Source organism: Bos javanicus, chromosome 10 (assembly GCF_032452875.1).
Source record: "Bos javanicus breed banteng chromosome 10, ARS-OSU_banteng_1.0, whole genome shotgun sequence".
In the NCBI taxonomy this organism is placed as follows: Eukaryota; Metazoa; Chordata; class Mammalia; order Artiodactyla; family Bovidae; genus Bos; species Bos javanicus.
In genome coordinates, this window is record NC_083877.1 from 99105882 (window position 1) to 99131379 (window position 25498).

The window sequence follows — 25498 nt, forward strand, 5'->3', positions numbered from 1 at the left end:
TCAAGAAAATCAGAGAACCAAAGGAACATTTCATGCAAAGATGGGCTCGATAAAGGACAGAAATGGTATGGACCTAACAGAAGCAGAAGATATTAAGAAGAGATGGCAAGAAAAAGATCTTCACGATGCAGATAATCACGATGGTGTGATCACTGACCTAGAGCCAGACATCCTGGAATGTGAAGTCAAGTGGGCCTTAGAAAGCATCACTATGAACAAAGCTAGTGGAGGTGATGGAATTCCAGTTGAGCTATTCCAAATCCTGAAAGATGATGCTGTGAAAGTGCTGCACTCAATATGCCAGCAAATTTGGAAAACTCAGCAATGGCCACAGGACTGGAAAAGGCCAGTTTTCATTCCAATCCCAAAGAAAGGCAATGCCAAAGAATGCTCAAACTACCACACAATTGCATTCATCTCACATGCTAGTAAAGTAATGCTCAAAATTCTCCAAGCCAGGCTTCAGCAATATGTGAACCGTGAACTTCCTGATGTTCAAGCTGGTTTTAGAAAAGATAGAGGAACCAGAGATCAAATTGCCAACATCCGCTGGATCACGGAAAAAGCAAGAGATTCCAGAAAAACAGCCATTTCTGCTTTATTGACTATGCCAAAGCCTTTGACTGTGTGGATCACAATAAACTGTGGAAAATTCTGAAAGAGATGGGCATACCAGACCACCTGACCTGCCTCTTGAGAAATTTGTATGCAGGTCAGGAAGCAACAGTTAGAACTGGACATGGAACAACAGACTGGTTCCAGATAGGAGAAGGAGTTCGTCAAGGCTGTATATTGTCATCCTGTTTATTTAACTTATATGCAGAGTACATCATGAGAAACGCTGGACTGGAAGAAACACAAACTGGAATCAAGATTGCCGGGAGAAATATCAGTAACCTCAGATATGCAGATGACACCACCCTTATGGCAGAAAGTGAAGAGGAACTAAAAAGCCTCTTGATGAAAGTGAAAGTGGTGAGTGAAAAAGTTGGCTTAAAGCTCAACATTCAGAAAATGAAGATCATGGCATCCGGTCCCACCACTTCATGGGAAATAGATGGGGAAACAATGGAAACAGTGTCAGACTTTATTTTTCTGGGCTCCAAAATCACTGCAGATGGTGACTTCAGCCATGAAATTAAAAGAAGCTTACTCCTTGGAAGGAAAGTTATGACCAACCTAGATAGCATATTCAAAAGCACTTTGCCAACAGAGGTTCGTCTAGTCAAGGCTATGGTTTTTCCTGTGGTCATGTATGGATGTGAGAGTTGGACTGTGAAGAAGGCTGAGTGCTGAAGAATTGATGCTTTTGAATTGTGGTGTTGGAGAAGACTCTTGAGAGTCTCTTGGACTGCAAGGAGATCCAACCAGTCCATTCTGAAGGAGATCAGCCCTGGGTGTTCTTTGGAAGGAATGATGCTAAAGCTGAAACTCCAGTACTTTGGCCACGTCATGTGAAGAGTTGACTCATTGGAAAAGACTCTGATGCTGGGAGGGATTGGGGACAAGAGGAGAAGGGGACGACAGAGGATGAGATGTCTGGATGGCATCACTGACTCGATGGACGTGAGTCTGAGTGAACTCCAGGAGTTGGTGATGGACAGGGAGGTCTGGCATGCTGCGATTCATGGGGTCACAAGGAGTCAGACATGACTGAGCGACTGATCTGATCTGATGTGATCTGATGATGAGATCTTGTTACAAGTGGGTAGGGCACATCAGTATTTATAGCAACTAACTCAAGTTAGGAGAGCCTGAATGATCCACCTTCATGTCACACAGAAGTTATGCTGGGGTGCTTCTCAGGAACTTGAGCATTTATTTAGGGCAAAAAGTTTCTCAAGAGGGATTCTATGGGCATTTTGAGCCCCTTCACCTTTTAGGAACCTGTTCCATGCATCTTAGGACATAAAGCACATTTGACTTCTAGTCCCTCGGTACTTACAACACCCTCAGATTTACTGTAAATATCAAACCCTTTTTTCAAGTGAGGAAACCGATGCCCAGCTTTGGAGGTGTGGTGGGGGGAGTGGGGAGGGAGACAGTAATAATAACTCTTACCTTACAGGAACATTGTGAAAATTAAATGAACAAATGCACGTAAGGCACTATAGCACAACGGCCTGGCACTAAGAAGTGTTCAATAAATGTTTACTATTATTATTATCCCAGAAACAACAAATTTTTAAATAGATGAAAATGGAGCTATGAACATAAAATAGAAAATATAAACCAGTTGAAACTGATCCAATCTTCCAGGCTTACTCCAAAACAAGACCCTACTTGTCCATTCATACTAGAATCTTCTTCCTCTCAGTCCAGGCCCCTATCACTCTGTTTGCCACCATCAATCTAATAGAAAAGTGTGCATATACAGAGTAAATGTGTTTCCCAGGTAACCACCTTAGTAATAAGGGAAAGAAAAAGAATTTTCAGTGTTGCCTCTGTATGTAGTAATATCATATTTTAAACTAATTTCCCTGACTATAATTCAGCCCCCTTCCTATTTCTTTTGCCCTCCTTTACCGTAAGGAAAATTGCCTTTCAGCGTGTCCACTACATCAGCACGCATATTTACAGAGTTATTTCTCCCCTGAGTCTTTTTGACACAAGGTTGAACAAGTTCAGTTCTCTTACCTCCTCCTCAAGGGTCTTATTTTTTAAAACATTTAATCATGTTTGTTGCTCTCCACTGAGATTCTCTAGGTCTTTCACTATGAGGGAATTTGTTTCAAATTGCATCACTCACGAACGAGAACTCCAGCAGGGGAAACGTGGCAGGCCAGCACTGAATGCTCACGTGGCTCTGCGCGCCGTCAGGGCTTTGGCTCTCATTAGGGGATGGCTGTGGATGCTCTTTTACAACCTGGCCCCAAAGGACCAAGAAGAGAAAATCCAATAAGCAGTAAAGCACTAAGGCTGTAAGAGGGAATCACTGCACATGTTAGCATTAGTTCAGATATTTAATAGATCACTGTAGGATGAAGACAAATTTGAGAACATTATAGGATTCCATTGAAATGGTTGTAATCTTTTTATCGAATTTGCACCAGTAAAAGATTGGCTCTAAAGTGTAAAATCAAAATGAAAACAGCAAGAATCACTTGCCCACAGCAAAAAGTATGTCTAACAATCAAAATCAAGGCAGTAGCATAATGAAGTTCATGGAAATAGCTCAGAACTGAGAGGTGGGGAAACTATTATATTCCATTTAACATCCTAGAATGGATTCATAGCGGCCTACGGCCTTGGGTCAGTTAACCTAACTGCATGTCAGTTGCTTTATCTTAAAAGAGGAGGTGATAAGATTAGCCTGAAACTTGTGGGGTTGTTTTAAGGAGTGAAAACACAATGGACACAAAGAACAGTGGCCCACAGTGGGGCTGCTATTATCGCTATCATGCGCATTTTCTGCGGAGAAGGCAGTGGCACCCCACTCCAGTGCTCTCGCCTGGAAAATCCCATGGATGGAGGAGCCTGGTAGGCTGCAGTCCATGGGGTCACTAAGAGTCAGGCACGACTGAGCAACTTCACTTTCACTTTTCACTTTCATGCATTGGAGAAGGAAATGGCAACCCACTCCAGTGTTCTTGCCTGGAGAATCCCAGGAACAGGGGAGCCTGGTGGGCTGCCGTCTCTGGGGTCGCACAGAGTCGGACACGACTGAAGCGACTGAGCAGCAGCAGCAGCATTTTCTGGCCATGGGAAAGTGAAGAGCATGAGAGGAGGCATATAGTAGGTGTGTACGAACGGTCCTCAACTACGAAAGCTCATTGGCCTGCACGGGCTTCATTCAACCCCTTTACCTACAAGTGAAAAGCTGATGAGATTTGACATATAATGTGTCAATATACTATATTTGTTTTTCTCTTTCTAACTTACTTCACTCTATATGACAGACTCTAGGTCCGTCCTTGTCTCTACAAATGACCCTATTTCATTCCTTTTAGTGGCTGAGTAATACTCCATTGGATGTATACACCACGTCTTCTTTATCCATTCATCTGTCACTGGACACTTAAGTTTCCTATCCTGGCTATCGTAAATAGTGTTCTGATGAACCCTGGGGTAAAACAATTATATTCCAATTTTTAAAAAAAAGAGAGAGAGAGAGTGATCAAACTTAAAAAAAAAAAAAAAAAAAAACAGGAAAAGAAAAAGCTAATAAGGAAAAAAAGTAAGTTAAAAAGCAAGGTGCTTCAGAGGAGGCAGTCATGATGTCCTCTTACTGTGTTTGGAGAACATAAGTGAATCTGTGCTGTGCTCATATTTTACCACGTCAGAGTTCAACCATCAGGGGCTAGGAAAATGCATTCTGCACTAGAAGTTGGACACGTCTTACTTCCAGTAGAATTCATTTTGAGTTGAGGTTTTATAGAGCTACGTCCAGGGTGAAGTCCCTGCAGGATCTTATTGTAAGATGACCTCATCTTTATCTCGAGACCACAGACAACTCCTCCAGTGCCATTTTCTGAGGCTCCAGAATACACCGTACATATTTCCTGACTGCCAAGGGATTTGGGTCTTTTCCTGTCTCAAGTTGCTCACTAAACTAAATTGATTATACTACCAAGTCAGGCAACACCTCATTTTTTTTTATTAGGGCCTGGTCTCTGATCACAAATCTTAAAAGTATTGAAAAAAGTCAATAGGCGCTTACATTGGAAACCACACCATCTCGTCCCACACTACATTCTAAACACTTGCTGGCAAGGTTAAACAGAAAGTAATGAGAAATGGAAGACACAGGGGAAAAGTCCAAACCTTGGAATCATTAGGTTATTCTGTTAAAAGCCCTTTGTTTTATTTGCAATTAAAAATATACTTTTGATTGTTTTTGTCATATTAAAAAGCAATGCATGCTCTTTGCGGAAAAACAAATACAGTGAAACAAGAGAGTGAAAGTGAAAGTCGCTCAGTCGTGTCCGACTCTTTGTGACCCCATGGACTGTACAGTCTCCAGGCCAGAATACTGGAGTGCGTAGCTGTTCCCTCCTCCAGGGAATCTTCCCAACCCAGGGATGGAACCGAGGTCTCCTGCACTGTGGGCGGATTCTTTACTAGTTAAGCCACAAGGGAAGCCCAAAAAACCCACCGTCTTAAACAGATTACCTTGGTTAGCCCTAAGGCGATGCATTATTTAAAACTGCTGTTTTTATCAAAACCAGAGAGGGCGCCAGAGAGAGGACCAGAAAACAGCCATTTTCCCGTCAGGAGAGGACGGGAGGGCTGCAGAGGAAGGACCTTCGTCCAGGAGTGGCTGGAAAGGACTGGGCTACCAGACTCCCCTTTGTCAGCTTTCAGTTCAGTTCAGTTCAGTCGCTCAGTCGTGTCCGATTCTTTGCGACCCCATGAATCGCAGCACGCCAGGCCTCCCTGTCCATCACCAACTCCCGGAGTTCACTCAGACTCACATCCATTGAGTCAGTGATGCCATCCTGCCATCTCATCCTCTGTCATCCCCTTCTCCTCCTGCCCCCAATCCCTCCCAGCATCAGAGTCTTTTCCAATGAGTCAACTCTTCACCTGAGGTGGCCAAAGTACTGGAGTTTCAGCTTTAGCATCAGTCCTTCCAATGAAATCCCAGGGCTGATCTCCTTTAGAATGGACTGGTTGGATTTCCTTGCAGTCCAAGGGACTCTCAAGAGTCTTCTCCAACACCACAGTTCAAAAGCATCAATTCTTCAGTGCTCAGCCTTCTTCACAGTCCAACTCTCACATCCATACATGACCACAGGAAAAACTATAGCCTTGACTAGACGGACCTTTGTTGGCAAAGTATTGTCTCTGCTTTTGAATATGCTGTCTAGGTTGGTCATAACTTTCCTTCCAAGGAATAAGTATCTTTTAATTTCATGGCTGCAATCACCATCCACAGTGATTTTGGAGCCCAGAAAAATAAAGTCTGACACTGTTTCCACTGTTTCCCCATCTATTTCCCATGAAGTGATGGGACCAGATGCCATGATCTTCGTTTTCTGAATGTTGAGCTTTAAGCCAACTTTTTCACTTTCCTCTTTCACTTTCATCAAGACTCTTTAGTTCCTCTTCACTTTCTGCCCTAAGGGTGGTGTCATCTGCATATCTGAGGTTACTGATATTTCTCCTGGCAATCTTGATTCCAGCTTGTGTTTCTTCCAGCCCAGCGTTTCTCATATGTATTCTGCATATAAGTTAAATAAGCATGATGGCAATATACAGCCTTTCCCTACTTGGAACCAGTCTGTTGTTCCATGTCCAGTTCTAACTGTTGCTTCCTGACCTGCAAACAGGTTTCTCAGGAGGCAGGTCAGGCGGTCTGGTATTCCCATCTTTTTCAGAATTTCCCACAGTTTGTTGTGATCCACACAGTCACAGGCTTTGACGTAGTCAATAAAGCAGAAGCAGATGTTTTTCGTCTGTGATACGCCATCCCAGTGTTAGAGTCTCCTGCACCCAGCAGCCTTGCAGCGGATGGCATCCGGAAAGCGTGAAGGGAGTCATGGAAGGAAAATGGCCTTGGTGCCATGACTTTCCCTTCAAGGCACAACGCTGGTAACAGCAACTCAGCCAGCAAAGGTGCTCACCCCAGCGTTCCAGAAGGTGACCAGCAAGGAGGTGACCAGCAAGGTGACTGGCCCCGAGCAGGGTGGTAGTGCTTCAGTCGCTCAGTCATGTCTCGGGACCTCTGTAGACTGTAGCCCAAGGGTCCTCTGTCCATGGGGGTTCTTCAGGCAAGAATACTGGAGTGGATTGCCATGTCCTTCTCTGGGGCATCTTCCCAACCCAAGGATCCAACCCGGGTCTCCTGCACTACGGGTGGCTTCTCTACCAACTGAGCCACCAGGAAAGCTCCTGACCTGAAGCAGGAAGCAGCTATTCAGACAGGAAGCCGAGGTCCTGCAGGCTGCAAGCTTGATGAGGAAAAAGATAAGAGAAGACCTCCCCAGTTTCAGAAAAGGAAGCAACTGCTGAAAAGCAGTCATATTTTGAGGGTATAAAGAGAGACTAAATCAATTAAATTTTTATACTATCAGAGAATACAGCCCATAGAGGTGAACAGTGCCCGTGTTTCACATTTTTAAAGTGATTCTCACCTATTCCCTGTGAATTGTGGGTGAACAACCTGGAGTGCCGTGGTAGACAGTTTCCAGAGATGGCCACACCTGTCCCTTGCATGCACATGCTGCCCCATCCCTCAGGCAAGGAAGCCTGTCTCCCTTCTCCTTGAATTTGGGTGCACTTGTGACTGGACCGATAGAATGCTGTGGAAGTGACACTGAGCCAGACAGGGGTGCCAAGGACCCTGAAACAAAGACCATGAGGAGTGCCTCTGGGGCAAATGAGATTGGATTTGTTGACCAGCTGCAGTGAGGCAGAATGCGTACCATGGGGAGGCAAGGAACGTCTCCGCTTGTGCTTAGTCACATCCGATCCTTTGCGACCCCGTGGACTGCAGCCCGCCAGGCTCCTCTGTCCATGGGGATCTCCAAACAAGAATACTGGAGTGGGTAGCCAAGCCCTTCTCCAGGGGATCTTCCCGACCCAGGGATCGAACCGAGGTCTCCCGCATTGCAGGCAGGTTCTTTACCATCTGAGCCACCAGGGAAACGGGAAGGGGATGTAAGAAAGGATTTGTTGTAGAGACCGGGCTTACAGTGGGTGGTTTTGGAGAGCTCAGGAACTGGGGTTTTTTCTGTGGAATGGGTGCTGTCGGGAATTGGGATAATTCCATGATTGGGGACCTTAATAATTCTTATCTAGAAGCCAGAAAGAATGGAATGAGGCATATATTACAATTAGAAAAGAAGTAGCAGTCACTGAGCAGTCACTGGTACTGGCCACAATGGTCTTAGCTTAGTCAGTGTTTACACATGATTATATAGTGTTGCTTGGGGGTTTTATTTTGAGGGGAGTTGTTTTGTTTTGTTTTGTTCTTGCTCTTTCTGGGTCACAGAATGACCTTGTCGAATGTTCCTCTTCAGTGAAAATGTTTATACTTAATAGGAAAGACCATGATCAAACAACGAGTATAGGACAGCTCCTAACAACACCAAGGTTTAACCAAGAGCTCCCAGCTGGCTCCCAACATAAGAGATTATTTTTTCTCTTTCAAAGGGACATAAGCCTTAAGAATCCTGACAACTTCCACTTTTGCTTGAGATAAGACAGCCAGCAGGTAAGAAGTTCAAGAACAGGTACACCTCATTTTCATTGTACTGCACTTTGCTTTATTGTGCTCTGCAGATGTTGCGTTTTTAACACCTTACAGGCCTGTGGCAACCCAGAGTCATTGGCACCATTTTTCCAACAGCATTTGAAGCCACTTCATGTCTCCATGTCACATTTTGGTAGTTCTTGCAATATTTCAAACTTTTTTGTTATTATATTTGTTATTGTGATCTATGATTCATGATCATTAATGTTATTATGACAAAAAGATTATGACTCACTGAAGGCTCAGATGATGGTTAGCATTTTTCAGCAATAAATTAATTTTTAATTAAATTAATTTTTAAAATTAAGGTATGTGCCTTATGTATTTAGACAGAATGCTACCGCATACTTAACAGGTTACAGTATAGTGTGGACATAACTTTTATATGCACTGGAAAACTAAAAAATTCATGAGCCTTGCTTTAGTATAATGTTCGCTTTATTGTCTGCTGTGGAAACAAACTCACAGTACCTCCAAGATACGCTTGTACTTTGAGACCGCCGTGCTATATGGAAGCCCTTACTTGTCACATGGCAAGAGAAAGCCATGAAACCAGCCGAAAATAAGAGCTCTTACCCTAATTATATGGCTGTTGTCAAGCTATCCCAGCCAGGGAATGTGAACTGTCTTAGCTGATCGTGGAGCAGAGATAAGGTGTCCCTGCTATGACCTAATGGAATTCCTGGGCCACAGAATTCTGAGAAATAAAATGGCTGTTGTTTTACCCCACTCTGCTTTGGGCTAACCAGTGATACAGCAATCTATAATTGAAATGAGTAACAAGCCGTCTTACATGATGCTGGGAAGATGGTCCTTGCTTTACCCAATTGATACCCAGTTACCCAGTTACCCAATTGGTTGGACACTGAGACAACCATCGTTTAAACTTTTTTAAAGAATCACAGGCTGGGCCACGTCCAGAGCCGAGCCTGTTCCTCAGGGCCGATCCAGAAGTGGCAGGATTGGGTGGCCCCCAGCTTCCCAGTCTGGCCTCGTCCACCCAGAGCCCATCTATCACATCCCAAGAGCAATCCCATTTCATCCGAGCCTTTCCCAGTGCCTCCTGGGAGACTGCCCTCCACACTCATTACTATCACTCCAGGGTGCCACGGCAGCCGCCTGAAAACCAGGCAGTTTCTGGTGCCCCTCAGCTGGCGTATCAGCTAGATTCAGGGGTGGCCGAGTTCTAATTACCGCAGAACCAGAGGAAAAGAGCACAGGCATGTTTTTCAACGTCGGGCTGTGTTTGCAATAAGGGTAGTTCGGGTGGGAGAGGTTCCCTTGTGCATGTGGACAAAATAAGTTGTACACATAGCAAAAATGTGAAACTGGACAAATGCCAAATGCTTCTTTGCTGTCGTGTCTTTGCTCTCCGTCTCCCTCCTTGGGGTCTGCCCTTGTTCCTATCATGAGCACCAGCTCTTCGAGAGCTTGCTACCCTTCCTACTTGAGTTCAGCGTAATCCAGCGAAACACAGCACAAGCCACAAATGTGAAGCATGTATGTAATTTTAAATTTTATAGCAGCCATGTAGAGCCAAAGGGAAACAGATAAAATTACTTGTAATAACATTTTCTTTAGCTTAATACATCCAAAACTTTATCATTTCAATATGTACTCAATATAAAAACATTTAATGAAATAGTTCACTCTTTGTGTTTTCTTACAAGAATCCAGTATGTGATTTATACCGACAGCACATCCCCGTTCAAAGGAGCCACATTTCAAGTGTCCAGTTGTCACATGTGGAGACGGCTACCACCTTGGACAGCACAGGATGCCTCTGTCTAATTGAAATTTACCTGCCTAGTATTCCCTTCTCACTGACTATCTGGTAACTCTGTCCAATAAGCTGACCCAACTATGAGACAGGTACACCTGCAGTGAAATACACTGGCGTGAAAGGAGATCTAGAATGCCTTGATAAACGTTGCCGGAGCTATGGCACTCTTTCAAACGCTCGACCGCTGTAACCCTCAACTCACAAAGGTGAGCTTCTATGCCTACCTTCGATGTCATTATGAAGGAGAAAATAAGAAGCCTAAGAAAAATTTTTACAGAACCCAGAACTGATCCTGATTTGGGTTAACTTCAAGATTTTTTTTTCTAGAAGAATTTGCAGAGTAATAGGTAAATAAATCCCCAAGAAATCTCTAAGTTACAACAACAGTGTACATTCTGAAAACTTACCTTACAAAAGAATCAGAAAATCCTTAAGAAATCCTGAGTGAAGCAGCAATATCTGTAAAAAAGCATAAATTAGAGAAGTGAAGTGAAAGTCGCTCAGTCGTGTCTGACTCTTTGTGACCCCATGAACTATATAGTCCATGGAATTCTCCAGGCCAGAATACTGAGGGGGTGGCCCTTCCCTTCTCCATAGACAAATTAGAGAAGGCCATCAAAAAGCGTGGAAGACAACACGTGGCTGGAAAATGACACAGGCTCTGAAGTCAGGCAGACTTGCCGTCACCATGCAAGCACAGACAGGTGCCTGCTGGGTCCCAGTTCCCTTGGATGGTAGAAAAATCTTATGTTCCAGGCCAAGTCATGGATAGACTAACATAGGCCTAATACCACGTGAGACCCTAAGTAGACAAATAATGTTTCGGTTCAGTTCAGTCCAGTCGCTCAGGCGTGTCCGAGTTTTTGTGACCCCATGGATTGCAGCACGCCAGGCCTCCCTGTGTATCTTCAACTCCCAGAGTTCACTCAAACTCATGTCCATCGAGTCGGTGATGCCACCCATCTCATCCTCTGTCATCCCCTTCTCCTCTCACCTTCAATCTTTCCCCGTATCAGGGTCTTTTTCACCCAATGAGTCAGCTCTTCGCATCAGGTGGCCAAACTATTGGAGTTTCAGTTTCAGCATCAGTCCTTCCAATGAACACTCAGGACTGATTTCCTTTAGGATGGACTGGTTGGATCTCCTTACCTGCTTATTATTCTGGAGTGAAGACTGATCAGCTTTCCGTCATAAATAGCTGTTGCTTCAGTCCATGAAAACCCCCAGAGTGAGAGAGTAAACCACAGCGCATAGTCTGCCCACTGAAAGCCAAACGCTGTCGTCTGGGCCTCTCCAAGCCAGCTGTTCCCTGGGGTGACCCCGTCCTGCAAGGCAAACGGGAAAGGTCGTTTCAGGATGGTCAGCTCCCTTGGGAGCAAGCAAGCGCTCACAAATGTTGGTTATCTTCTCAGTCATCATTGCAGTTCCAGGAGCCAGTATTTTCTCGTGGAGGGGCCACTCCTTGGCCAGGTGGTCTCCTTCAGCCAATCAGCTGCTGTGGGGCTTGGCCAGGGGGCGGGGGCTGGTTCTGAGGTTGGCTGGGAACTCATTCCAAAGATGAGAAGGCAGCAAGGCAGACAGTCTCCCGAATTCTGTACCACGTCTCAGAGATGAGAGCACTGAGCTCAGAGAGCATAAATCGCTTGTCCCACTCACTCCCTGAGTCAAGGACTGCAGCTGGTTGTGTTACAGAGCCCTGGTACCCACCTCCCCAACCCACTCCCAGGGTTATCGAAGACTGCTGCAAATATTTGTTGAATGAAAGTGAAAGTGTGGTCGCTCAGTAGGGTCTGACCCTTTGCAATCATATTGACTGTATGTAGCCACCAGGCTTCTCCATCCATGGGATTTTCCAGGCATGAATACTGGAGTGGGTTGCCGTTTCCTTCTCCAAGGGATCTTCAGGACCCAGGGATTGAACTCACACCTCTCATATTGCAGGCCAACCATCTGAGACACGAGGGAATCCCACTTGTTGAATAAATAATCACAAAGCTCATGGCTCAGACGCTAAAGAATCTGTCTTCAATGCAGGAGGTGTGATTCGATCCCTGGGTCAGGAATATCCTCTGGAAAAGAGAATGGCAGCCCACTCCAGTATTCTTGCCTGGGAAGTCCCATGGAAAGAGGAGCCTGGTGGGCTACAGTCCTTGGGGTTGCAAAGAGACTGACACTCTCACTTTCAACTCAAGCTTGGTCTCCTATTGTTCCAGATCTTGGCTGCTCATTTAAATCACTGGGGGATTTTAAAAACTGCCACCCCAGAGATGAATCAGGCTTTGAGATATTGTAAAAACCTTCCCAGATGATGCTGCCGTACATCCTGTGTTAGGAACCACTGAACTAGTTCAGTAGTTCTTAACCTTGAGTGGACGGCAGCAGCATCTGGGGGCTTTATTTACTTTTCTGTTTTCTTTTTGGCTGAGTGGCAGAGCCTGCGGAATCTTAGTTCCCTGACTAGAGATCACACCCATCCCACAGCCTTGGAAGCGGGAAGCACTCAGGAATCTTAACCACTGGACCACCAGGGAGGTTCCCTGAAGGGCTTTTAAAATCCCACTGCTCAGGCCACACCCCCAGGCCCGTTAAATCACACTCTCCCCACCCCCACACATTCTGATACACAGCCAAAGTTGAGCACCCTGTTCCCCCAGCTCTTCTTAGATTTCAATTTGCACTGAATTGCCTGAAGATCTTATTAAATGCAGATTCTGGGTCAATGAGTCTTGGATGGGCCTGAGACTCTGCATTCTAAAAACTTCCCCCAGGGGTGGTTTCCACACTTTGAGGACCACACTTTGAGTAGCAAAGCACTGCTTGGCAGCCACTCTAAGATTCTGGGAAAGCTGCTTTAATGAAGGCAAGAATGATCTGAAATTAGTTGCTTATCTGTTGACTGTAGCAAATGATTGCTTCTAAGCTGCAGTGATTGTTTTCAGGAACTCTCTTTCCCTTCATAGCTCTGATGAAGACGAATCTCATGATTTGTCCATGTAGAAGTTGATGTTGCTGAGTGGTTACTAGCGCAGATATCCTGGCTTGGAAGCCCGTCACAGCCACTTAATAGCCGTGAACTTTGGGCAATTTCCTAAACTGTTCATGGCCTCAGTTTCTTTATATGTGCATTGGATATTTTAAAACGTACTTATATGTTCAACATCACTAATCGCCAGTGATGATTAAGTACTGATCACAAATCAAAACCACAATGAGATAACATTCCACCCCTGTTAGATTGACGACTTATTGACAAAAACACAAGACATAACAAATGTTGCTGAGAATGCAAAGAAAAGGGAAGTTTGTATATTGTTGGTGGGAATGTAAATTGGTGCAACCACAGTGGAAAACAGGATGGCTCTTCCTTTAAAAATTAGAAATAGAACTACAATATGATCTAGTGATCCCACTTCTGGGTAGATGTCTGAAGAAAGTAAAATCACTATCTTGAAGAGGTATCTGAGCTCCCATATTCATTATTCATAATAGCCAAGATATGGAAACAGTTCAGTTCAGTCACTCAGTCATGTCCAACTCTTTGCGACCCCATGGACTGCAGCATGCCACACCTCCCTGTCCATCACCAACTCCCGGAGTTTATTCAAACTCACGCTCATCAAGTTGATGATGCCATCCAACCGTCTCATCCTCTGTCGTCCCCTTCTCTGGCCTTCAATCTTTCCCAGCATCAGGGTTTTTTCTAATGAGTCAGTTCTTCACATCAGGTGGCCAAAGTACTGGAGCTTCAGCTTCAACATCAGTCCTTCCAATGAATATTCAGGACTGATTTCCTTTAGGATGGACTGGTTGGATCTCCTTGCTGTCCAAGTGACTCTCAAGAGTCTTCTCCAACACCACAATTCAAAAGCATCAATTCTCGGAGCCCAGCTTTCTTTATGATCCAACTCTCACAATCACAGTGCCCACCAATGGAGGAATGGAGATACAGGTATACACGTGAAATATTATTCAACTGTTAAAAAGTAGGAAATCCAACCACTTGCAATAACATCAATGAAACTTTAGGGTTTTGTGCTAGTGAAATAAGTCAGAGAGAAAAAGATAAAATACTTTATGATCTCAGTTATATTTGATTTGATTTTTTTTTAAAGCCAAACTCCCAGAAACAAAGAGTAGATTGGTAATTTCCAGGGCTTGGAGGATGGGGTAAATGGAAAGATCTTAGTCAAGGGTACAGACTTCCAGTTATAAGATGAATATTTTCTGGGGATCTGATGTGCAGTAAGGCGACTGTAGTTAACAATGCTATACAACGTCCTTGAAAGTTGCTAAGAGAATAGGTCTTAAATTCTCAGCACACACACACACACAAATGGTAATCATGTGAAGTGATGGATAACTGACCTTATTGTGGTAATCATTTGGCAGTGTATATGTGAATCAAATCATCACCTTGTACATCTTAAACAGACAGTGTTATGAGTTAATTATATGTCAGTAAAGCGGGAAAAAAGTATCTGTGAATAAGTTCTTATGGATATTAAACGAGTTAATACGTTGGACTTAAAACAGCACCACATTGTAAGTGCTTCAGTAACACTGAGTTTATTGTTATTTTTCACTGAGCGTTTGCTGATCTTTCTGGAGCTTCAAAGGCCAAGAGCTCTGGAACAGGACTGCCTGGATCCAAAGGCTGCCTCCACTCAGCTGTGAGGCAGGGGCGGTGGGCCACTCCTCTCAGCACCCTGGCATCCTCGTGTGCGAACAGAAATAATGGCAGCACCTGCCACTTAGGGCCGCTGCAAAAATAAACGATGTGCCATGCACTTCGCATAGGGCCAGACCTAAGGTAAGCATACAACAAATGTTTGTGATTGCTGTCATTACTGATACCACGCGCTGGGCGCAGGAGAGACAAAGGTAAATAAGGAAATTGAAGCAGAGCCCTTGTCAGGACTAAAGAGAAATTGCAAATGTAAAACCTGTGATTTAATGAGGTTTTACAGTGTCCAGTCATCCTTGAAAAGAAAGTAGGAAAAAGGAAATCCTGTCAGCTAATATCTCCTGTATCTAGTCATTCTCTTGGTTTACAGCAGGTATTTCACTCTTTGCTTTAGGCCTCTCGTTTGCTTAAAACTGACGGCTTGAAAAGGGAAATTCATCTGGATTCCTTCACCGAGCGGACAGTCCACTGTTATTACGATGATTTATCGGCGTTCTTTCTCTGCGGCTTTTGACAAGCAAAGAAAGGAGTTTGCTGTCTTAGGCCTTGACTTTGATAGACACACTCTCCCAAAAAAGCAGCTTATGTTTTCTGATCTCACATCCTTAGAGCCCTATTCGTGGGTCCAGCTAAACCCAAACCTCCTGAATTTACCCTAGATAAAGCATAGACTCCTACTGATGTAATTATCAGATATGTTATACAGAAAAAAAAAATACTCAGTCTATCAAATAGGTATCATATAGCAATGACTACCATGGATCAACCTGTCTCCTAAGCACCAGAATATTCATGATAGAGGTTTGGGGAACACAAACTCCAATTCTTGGGAACACAGCCCACAGTTCCTGGGAACACCTGCTCTCTACAGAACATTCTTGGTGATGAGCTCTTCCTGGGTTCAGCAGTGCCAAGAAAATAACCCTTATGGTTAGAGATGGATGCCAATAGGTGATTAGACGGTTTTTGTATTATTTGTATTTGCTAACACACATACACATTCACCTGTGTAAACTGGCAAAAACAGTGCCTGAAAAGGGAGCTGGGAATAAGCGTAAGCTGGAGTTGAGATCTATCTGTATTCATTTCCTAGGGTTACCATAATCACCAAGCTACTAACTCGGTAGCTTGAAACAACAGGAATGTGTTCTCTGACGCTTCTGGAGGCCAGAAGTCAAAGTGCAGGCAGGGCACGCTCCCTCTGAAGGCCCTGTGGGAGACCCCTTCTCCACCTCCTTTCGGCTCCAGTGAGTCCCTGGCTTCTGGCTGCATCTCCGCAGTCTCTGCCTTCCCCTTGCATCCTCTGTACGTATCCTTTCTGTGCATCTTTTTCACATGTCTCTTGTAGAGATACTTGTGATAATTCAGGATGATCTGCACAGACCCCCTTCCCAAATAAGGTCACAGTCACAGATTCTCAGGATGCGAATGGAGACATACCTTTTAGGAGCTGCCAGTCAATCCACGACCATATCCAAGGAACAAAATGATCTGTTGTTGTGGTTCAGTCGCTATGTCCGACTCTTTGTGTCCCCTTGGACTGCAGCGCCCCAGGCTGCCCTGTTCTTCACTATCTCCTGGAGTTTGCTCAAACTCAGGTCCATCAGGGCTGGCCAGGTGGCTCAATGGGTAAAGAATCTGCCTGCAACGCAGGAGACACAGGAGACGCAGGTTTAATCCCTGGGTCTAGAAGATCCCTGGAGGAGGAAATAGTAACCCACTCCAGTATTCTTGCCTGGAAAATCCCACGGAGAGAGGAGCCTGGCGGGCTATAGTCCATGGGGTCGCAGAGTCAGACTTGACTGAGGCAACTGAGCATGCATGCAGGCATGTCCATGGAGTCGGTGATGCCATTCAACCATCTCATCCTCTGTCGTCCCCTTCTCCGCCTGCCCTCAATCTTTCCCAGCATCAGGGTCTTTTCCAATGAGTCGGCTCTTTGCATCAGGTAGCCAAAGTATTGGAGCCTCAGCTTCAGCGTCAGTCCTTCCAATGAATATTCAAGGTTGATTCCCTTTAGGATTGACTGGTTTGATTTCCTTGCTGTCCAAGGGACTCTCAAGAGTCTTCTCCAAATGATCTGTAATCATAATTAATTAAAAAGTAATTAAAATATCTGTCATATGAAACCATAAAGTTATATAATCATAGACAAGAAAGACTGGAGAGCAAAAGATCCATCAGTCTCAGCTCTTTGATGTTGCTTCATTTTAAGATTACAACCAAATAGGAAGATTGTTTAAGTTGACCCTGTCACTGCAGATCAGAGCAGCTCATGGATCGTTTCTACCTCAGATCTCACCAGGAACACATCTACTTACTTCCCTGCGCATCACAGAGAGAAGAGTAAAACTGCTTAGACGCATCTTAGCATCCATGAGGTCTCCAGTTCTTCTCTTATGATGTACAAACCAGAGTTCTAAATGTTTGCATGTCTTCTCTCTTTCCCTCTATGTCTTATGTCTTCTTTCTGTAAGTTTTCTGCCTAAACCAGGAAATGAAGAGAAACAATGAGTCCTCTAAGAAAGTCATGCAACTTCTATTCATTTGTGACTCCTAAGAATCCATGGAAGAAAATGCCACAGTCTGTTCCAGAAAGAGAAAATGTTTAGGAATTTAAATATAGGTTTTAGAAAATTAAAAATAAACCTTAGCTGTCAAGAATAGATGGTGATTACATCTCCCCTCCTAGAGATGAAGAAAGAGCCGTCTAAGATACTTAGAAGGCTAAGTAACTTCCCCAGGGCACAGGGAAGCTGGGAGCTGGAAAGGGAACATACTCCATTGGGTCCCAAACCCGTTCCTTTGGCAACTAATCTGACACGTCTTTCTGAACTCCTCTGCCAGGTGTGTGAAAGCTTTCAGGCTGATTCTGGGGTGTGCAGGAGGAATAGGAGGAAGTGGACTGAAGTGCATCCTCTGAGGCCTCTGAACAGGGACAAATTCCCCAGGGCAGAGAACAGGGAAGAGGCTGGCTGAAGGATGCTGAGCAGGCTACGAAAATGGGAACTTTCGTCTAATGGGAATCGTCCTCCTGGCTTGTTGGAAAGACCCCCACAGTGCAGCCCAGAAGCAGTCACATCCAGGACCCTGGATACCACGTGCTCCTAATCCCTGACCTCAACCAACAGGCTTTGCTGCTCTTCCAAGTGAGAGGCAGCTTCCCTGGTGGTCCAGGGGTTAAAAATATGCCTGCCAGTACAGGGGACACAGGTTAAAGAAGATCCCACAGGCCACGGAGCAACTCAGCCCGAGCCCCACAACTACTGAGCCTGTGCTCTAGAGCCCAGGAGCCTCAGCTGCTGAAACCGGCACGCACTAGAGCCCAAGCTCCCCAACCATGAATAGTCCCCACTCACCACAACTAGAGAAGGACCCAGCAGAGCGAAAAATCAATTCATTAACTCTTATAATAGAAAAAAGAGAGACAGAGAGAGGCTTTGGTATTTTCCTTCGTGGCCACCCGTTCACCAAGAGTGGAGGCTGTGATCCCAGGGGCCAGGTCAAGACTCAGCTGGGCACAAACTGTGTTGCCCCCAGACACCCAGCCAGCTCGGCTCCAGGGACAGAAGGGACCCTTTCTCAGCAGCTGTCCACTTCCCAAATCCTCCTCTTGAAGCTGCTGGGCTTCCTAGGTGGCACAGTGGTAAAGCATCTGCCTGCCAATTCAGGAGACACACGAGACGTGGGTTCAATCCCTAGGTCAGGAAGATCCCCTGGAGAAGGGAATGGCAACCCACTCCAGTATTCTTGCCTGGAGAATCCCATGGACAGAGGAACCTGGTGAGCTACAGTCCTTGGGGTCACAGAGAGTTGGGCACAACTGAGTAACTGAGCATGCAACAGCTGAACCCGGGCCAACCAGCCAGGAGTCACTTTTGTCCCATGGAGTACTTCTGTGCAAAAGCATCCCATCACCAAAATAATGACACTTACATTGCAGGGACCCCCGGGTGACGGGGACCTCTCTCAAGGAGGCGACAGGCATTTGATACCCAGAATCTGTTACTTTTTTTCTTTAAGAGAGCCCCCCCAAAATGTAGATGCTTCAGGTTACAAAAATGTGCATCTGCCACATGTCTTATGCTACAAGCATACATCAGGCTTTGCTTTATCGAGCTTTGCAGATACTGTGTTTTTTCATGAAGTAAAAGTCTGTGGCAGCCTTGCAGGGAGCAAACCTATCAGCACAATTTTCCCAACAGCATTTGCTCACTTCCTGTCTCTGTGTCACATTTTGGCAATTCTTGCAATACTTCAACTTTTTCATTATGATTATATTTGTTATGGTGATATGTGATCACGGACCTTTGATGTCACTATAGTAAAAAGATTACAACTTGAAGGCTCAGATGATAGCATTTGTCAGCAATAAAGTACTTTTAAATTAATATAGGTGCATTGTTTATAGACATAATTTAATTGAGCACTTAATGGACAACCGTATGGAGCAAACATAACTTTTTTTTTTTAATTTAAATTTATTTATTTCAATTGGAGGCTAATTACTTTAGCATATTGTATTGGTTCTTATATTCTTACACACTAATAATGAGAAAAGAGAAATTAAGGAAACAATCCCATTCACCACTGCAATGAAAAGAATAAAATACTTAGGAATATATCTACCTAAACATAACTTTTATATGCATTGGAAAACCAAAAAGATCATGTCTTTGGCTTTATTGTAATGTTCACTCTAATGCAGTGGTCTGGAACAAAGCCTGCAACACCTCTGAGGTCAACCTGTATATCCAATGGCAGTAATAATTTATAGAGCACATAATAGGAGCTTAATAAATGTTAGTCAAAATAACAGAGCATCTATTATGCAGCAAGAAGCACAACCTTCTGCTCAGTTCAGTTCAGTTCAGTCGCTCAGTCGTGTCCGACTCTCTGCGACCCCGTGAACCGCAGCACGCCAGGCCTCGCTGTCCATCACCAATGCCGAGTTAACTCAAACCCATGTCCACTGAGTCAGTGATGCCATCCAACCATCTCATCCTGTCATCCCTTCTCCTCTTGCCTTCAATGTCTCCCAGCATCAGGGTCTTTTCCATTGAGTCAGTTCTTCGCATTAGGTGGCCAAAGTATTGGAGTTTCAGCTGCAACGTCAGTCCTTCCAATGAATATTCAGGACTGATTTCCTTTAGGATGGACTGGTTTGATCTCCTTGAAGTTCAAGGGACTCTCAAGAGTCTTCTCCAGCACCACAGTTCAAAAGCATCAATTCATCAGTGCTCGACTTTCTTTATAGTCCAACTCTCACATCCATACATGACCACTGGAAAAACCATAGCTTTGACTAGACTGACCTTTTTTGGCAGAGTAATGTCTCTGCTTTTTAATGTGCTGTGTAGGTTGGTCATAACTTTTCTTCCAAGGAGCAGGGTCTTTTAATTTCATGGCTGCAATCACCATCTGCAGTGATTTGGGAGCCTTCCAAAATAAAGTCTGCCACTATTTCCACTGTTTCCCCACCTATTTGCCATGAAGTGATGGAACCAGATGCCATGATCTTAGTTTTCTGAATGCTGAGTTGGCTAAAACCAACTTTTTCACTCTCCTCTTTCACTTTCATCAAAAGGCTCTTGATGGCTTATGGCTTTTGAAGCCTTATGGCTTTCTGCCATAAGGGTGGTGTCATCTGCATATCTGAGATTATTTATATTTCTCCTGGCAATCTTGATTCCACCTTGTGCTTCATCCAGCACAGCATTGCTCTTGATGTACTCTGTATATAAGTTAAATAAGCAGAGTGAGAATATACAGCCTTGACATGTTCCTTTCCTGATTTGGAACCAGTCTGTTGTTCCATGTCCAGTTCTAACTGTTGCTTCTTGACCTGCATACAGATTTCTCAAGAGGCAGATCAGGTGGTCTGGTATTCCCATCTCTTTCAGAATTTTCCACAGTTTATTGTGATCCACACAGTCAAAGGCTTTGGCATAGTTAATAAAGCAGAAGTAGATGTTTTTCTGGAACTCTCTTGCTTTTTCAATGATCCAGCGGATGTTGGCAATTTGATCTCTGGTTCCTCTGCCTTTTCTAAATCCAGCTTGAACATCTGGAATTTCATGGTTCACATACTGTTGAAACCTGGCTGGGAGCATTTTGGGCATTACTTTGCTAGTATGTGAGATGAATGCAATTGTGTGGTAGTTTGAACATTCTTTGGCATTGCCTTTCTTTGGGATTGGAATGAAAACTGACCTTTTCCAGTCCTGTGGCCACTGCTGAGTTTTCCAAATTTGCTGGCATATTGAGTGCAGCACTTTCACAGCATCATCTTTCAGGATTTGAAATAGCTCAACTGGAATTCCATTGCCTCAGAGAAGTTCAAAGTATAGTGGAGAAGACAGATATGAACAAAAAATTCCAGCAGTTGTGATGCACAGGCTTAGTTGCCCCAGGACATGTGGGATCTTCCCAGACTGGATCGAACCTGTGTCTCCAGCATTGGCAGGCAGATTCTTCACCACTGAGCCACCAGGGAAGTTCAGAAGAGGGTCTCTTTTCAGAGAGCTGTGCTTGGAGTCTACTCTCCCAAGGGTAAGAGTGTTTCCTCCCCTCCGACTAGGGAAAGGGACTTCACTAGGACTGCGTGGAATGGAGAAGGCAATGGCACCCCACTCCAGTACTCTTGCCTGGAAAATCCCATGGATGGAGGGCCTGGTAGGCTGCAGTCCATGGGGTTGAGAAGAGTCGGACACGACTGCGTGACTTCACTTTCACTTTTCACCTTCATGCACTGGAGAAGGAAATGGCAACCCACTCCAGTGTTCTTGCCTGGAGAATCCCAAGGACGGGGGAGCCTGGTGGGCTGCCGTCTATGGGGTCACACAGAGCCGGACACGACTGAAGCGACTCAGCAGCAGCAGCAGCAGGACTGCGTGGAAAGCTTGCTTTGTGTCCCCTACAGCTAAGCACACAGGAGCCTGGTGTCTGATTCACAGCTGAGAAACGCAAAGAACACAGAGCGCTCTTTTCGAGCGGTGCAGAGGAGAGGGCCCGGACTGGCCTGCACCAGCAGAGTTCGCTGGGGCAAAAGGCACCAGTGTTTCCTGTTGGCCAGACCACGGCCGCCTGCTAGAAGGGATTAAGACCCTGGTCACGAAGACCTCAGAAAAATATGCTGGGAATGCCGCGTACTGGGGAAGGAGCCATAAGTGACCAACTGGAACAGAGGTGCTTTCACCCACAGTCACCATATAAGCGAAAACTAGGCAAAGAATTGCTAATCAAGGCTTGTTTTAAGAGGCTGGGAGGAAATGGTGTTGGAGGGCAGAGGAATTCTCTGAGGGAAGAAACAGGAGAGCAGCTCCATGAGAAGGAAAATCAGCTGCCAAACCCAAGAAAGGCAAAGGCCAGCTCAAGACAGAATTGGTGAGGGCCTTCCCTGGGAGTCGGGTGGTTAAGAATCGGCCTTGCAATGCAGAATATTGGTTTGATCCCTGGTTGGGGAACTAAGGTCCCACATGACGATGGGCAACTGAGCCTGAGCACTGCAATTACTGAGCCCTGTGGAGCGACTAAACCGGAAAGATCCCACACGACATGACGAAGACCTGAAGCAGCCAAATAAATATTTTTTAAAAGACAGAATTAGTGAATTAACATATTAGTTTCCTGTTGCTGTTACAAAAAAATCATCACAAATTTAGTGGCTTAAAATAATTCCTTTTTATTTCATTTATTATTTACCATTCTGGGAGTCAGAAGTCTTCAGGGGTCTCAGTGGGCTAAAATCAAGGTATCAGCTGGGCTGTATTCCTTTCTAGAAACTTTAAGGAAGATTCTAGAACTTCTTGCTTTTTCCAACTTCTAGCCAGAATTCCTTGGCTCCTGGTTCCCTTCCATCCTCAAAGCCAGCAACGCCCAGATGACTTTTGCCCAAGTCACATCCCTTTGACACTCTCTCCTGCCGTCTTCTCCACTTAAAGGACTTTTGTGGTGACACTGAGCCAGCTGAACAAGCCAGGATAACCTCCCATCTCAAGGTTAGTTGATTGGCAGTCTTAATTCCATCTGTCACCTTAATTCTCTTATTTTTATTGAAGCATAGTTGATTCATAATATTGCTTTCATTTCAGATGTATCACATAGCGATCCAGTATTTTTCTAGATTATATTCCATTGTTGTTGTGCTTGTACTCAGTCGTGTCTGACTCTTTGTGAACCTATGGACTGTAGCCCTCCAGGCTCCTCAGTCCATGGGATTTCCCAGCCAAGAATATTGGAGTGGGTTGCCATTTCTTACTCCAGAGGACCTTCCCCATCCAGGGATCGAACCCGAGTCTTTTGCATCTCCTGCATTGACAGGTGGATTCTTTACTACTGTGCCACATGGAAAGCCTCACGTTTCATTGTTGTTTTTCCAGTCACTAAGTCATGTCCGACTCTTTGTGACCCTATGGACAGCAGCCTGCCAAGCTTCTCTGTCCTTCACTATCTTCCAGAGTTTGCTCAAACTCATGTCTTTTGAGTCAGTGATGCCATTCAACCATCTCATCCTCTGTGGTCCCCTTCTCCTCCTGCCCTCAATCTATCCCAGCATAAGGGTCTCTTCACATCAGGTAGCCAAAGTATTGAAGCTTCAGCATCAGTCTTTCCAATGAATATTCAGGGTTGATTTCCTTTAGTATTGACTGGTTTGATCTCCTTGCAGTCCAAAGGACTCTCCAGAGTCTTCTCCAGCACCATAATTCAAAAGCATCAATTATTTGGTGCTCAGCTTTGTTTATGGTCAAACTCTCACATCCATACATGACTACTGGAAAAACCATAGCATTGACTATACAGATCTTTGTCAGCAAATTGATATCTCTGCTTTTTAATATACTGTCTAGGTTTGTTAAAGCTTTTCTTCCAAGGAACAAGGGTCTTTTAATTTTATGACTGAAGTTACCATCCACAGTGATTTTAGAGCCCAAGAAAATAAAGTCTATTACTGTTTCCATTTTCCCCCATCTATTTGCCATGAAGTGATGGGACCGGATGCCATGATCTTAGTTTTCTGAATGTTGGCTTTAAGCCAACTTTCTTCACTTTCTGCCATAACTGTGGTGTCATCTGCATAGGCTATTGACAGTTCTCCCAGCAATCTTGATTCCAGCTTGTGCTTCATCCAGCCCAGCATGTTGCATGATGTACTCTGCATATAAGTTAAACAAGCAGAGCGACAATATACAGCCTTGACGTACTCCTTTCCCGATTTGGAACCAGTCCATCGTTTCACGTCGGATACTAAGTGTTGCTTCTTGACCTGCATACAGGTTTCTCAGGAGGCAGGAAAGATGGTCTTGTATTCCCATCTCTTTAAGAATTTTCCAGTTTGTTGTAATCCACACAGTCATAGGCTTTAATGTAGTCAATGAAGCAGAAGTAGATGTTTCTCTGGAATTCCCTTGCTTTTTGTGTGATCCAACGATGCTGGTAATTTGATCTCTGGTTCCTCTGCCTTTTCTAAATCCAGCTTGTACTGATTCCATATACTGTTGGAGGTTCTCAGTTTGTGTACTGTTGAAGCCTAACTTGAAGGATTTTGAGCATTACCTTGCTAGTATATGAAATGAATACAATTGTGTGATAGTTTGAACATTCTATGGCATTACTCTTCTTTGGGATTGGAATGAAAACTTACATTTTCCAGTCCTGTGAACACTGCTGAGTTTTCCAAATTTGCTGCCATATTGAGTGCAGCACTTTTACAGCATAATCTTCCAGGATTTTATTACAGGTTATTATAAGATATAATTCCCTATGCTATACATTATATCCTCATTGCTCATTTATTATAGATAGATAGATTTGCATGCAATGCAGGAGACCCAGGTTCGATTTCTGGGTCAGGAAGATCCCCTAGAGAAGGAAATGGCAATCCACTCCAGTATCCTTGCCTGGAGAATCCCATGGACAGAGGAGCCTGGCAGGCTATAGTCCATGGGGTCACAAGAGTTGGACACAAATTAGCGACTAAAGAGAGAGAAATACATAGAGAGAGAAAGAGCAATTGGTATCTGTTCATCTCCTACCTCTAATTTATACCCCTCTCCTCTTTGGTAACTACAGTTAATTCTCCTTTACTATGGAACCTCACACATTCACAGGCTCCAGTGATTAGTATTTGGTCTTCTTTGGGATCTTCCCTGTAGCTCAGACAGTAAAGTGTCTGCCTGCAATGCAGGAGACCTGGGATCGATCCCTGGGTTGGGAAGATCCTCTGGAGAAGGAAATGGTAACCCACTCCAGTGTTCTTTCCAGGAGAATCCAATGGACAGAGGAGCCTGGCAGACTACAGTCCATGGGGCCACAAAGAGTCAGACACGACTGAGTGACAAACGCTACTCCTTTGGGAAGCTATTACTGCGCACACTGCAGTCAGTGAGACTATCCTTGTCATTCTAACTGCTCTATCTCAAATTCAACCCTGGAGCCAGAAGCAGCCTGGCAAGTGTTGGATCAGGAGGCAGAGAAGCAGAGAAGGAACATCCGTTTATCCAGAGCACCAGCACAGTGCCTGAAATATCATGAGTTCCCAATTAAATTAATATTCAGCAAACATATGCATTGACATTCCAAAGTAATTGGGGTCAAGTATGATAGGGAGACTGGGGCTCGATCCCTGGGTTGGGAAGATTCCCCTGGAGAAGGGAACAGATACCAATTCCAGTATTCTGGCCTGAAGAATTCCATGGACTGTATAGTCTATGGGGTCACAAAGAGTTGGACACGACAGAACGACTTTCACTTTCATGATTCCTAGTGGAAGTAGCTCTCAGTTGCTGCTAAGTCGATTCAGTCGTGTCCGACCCTGTGCGACCCCATAGACGGC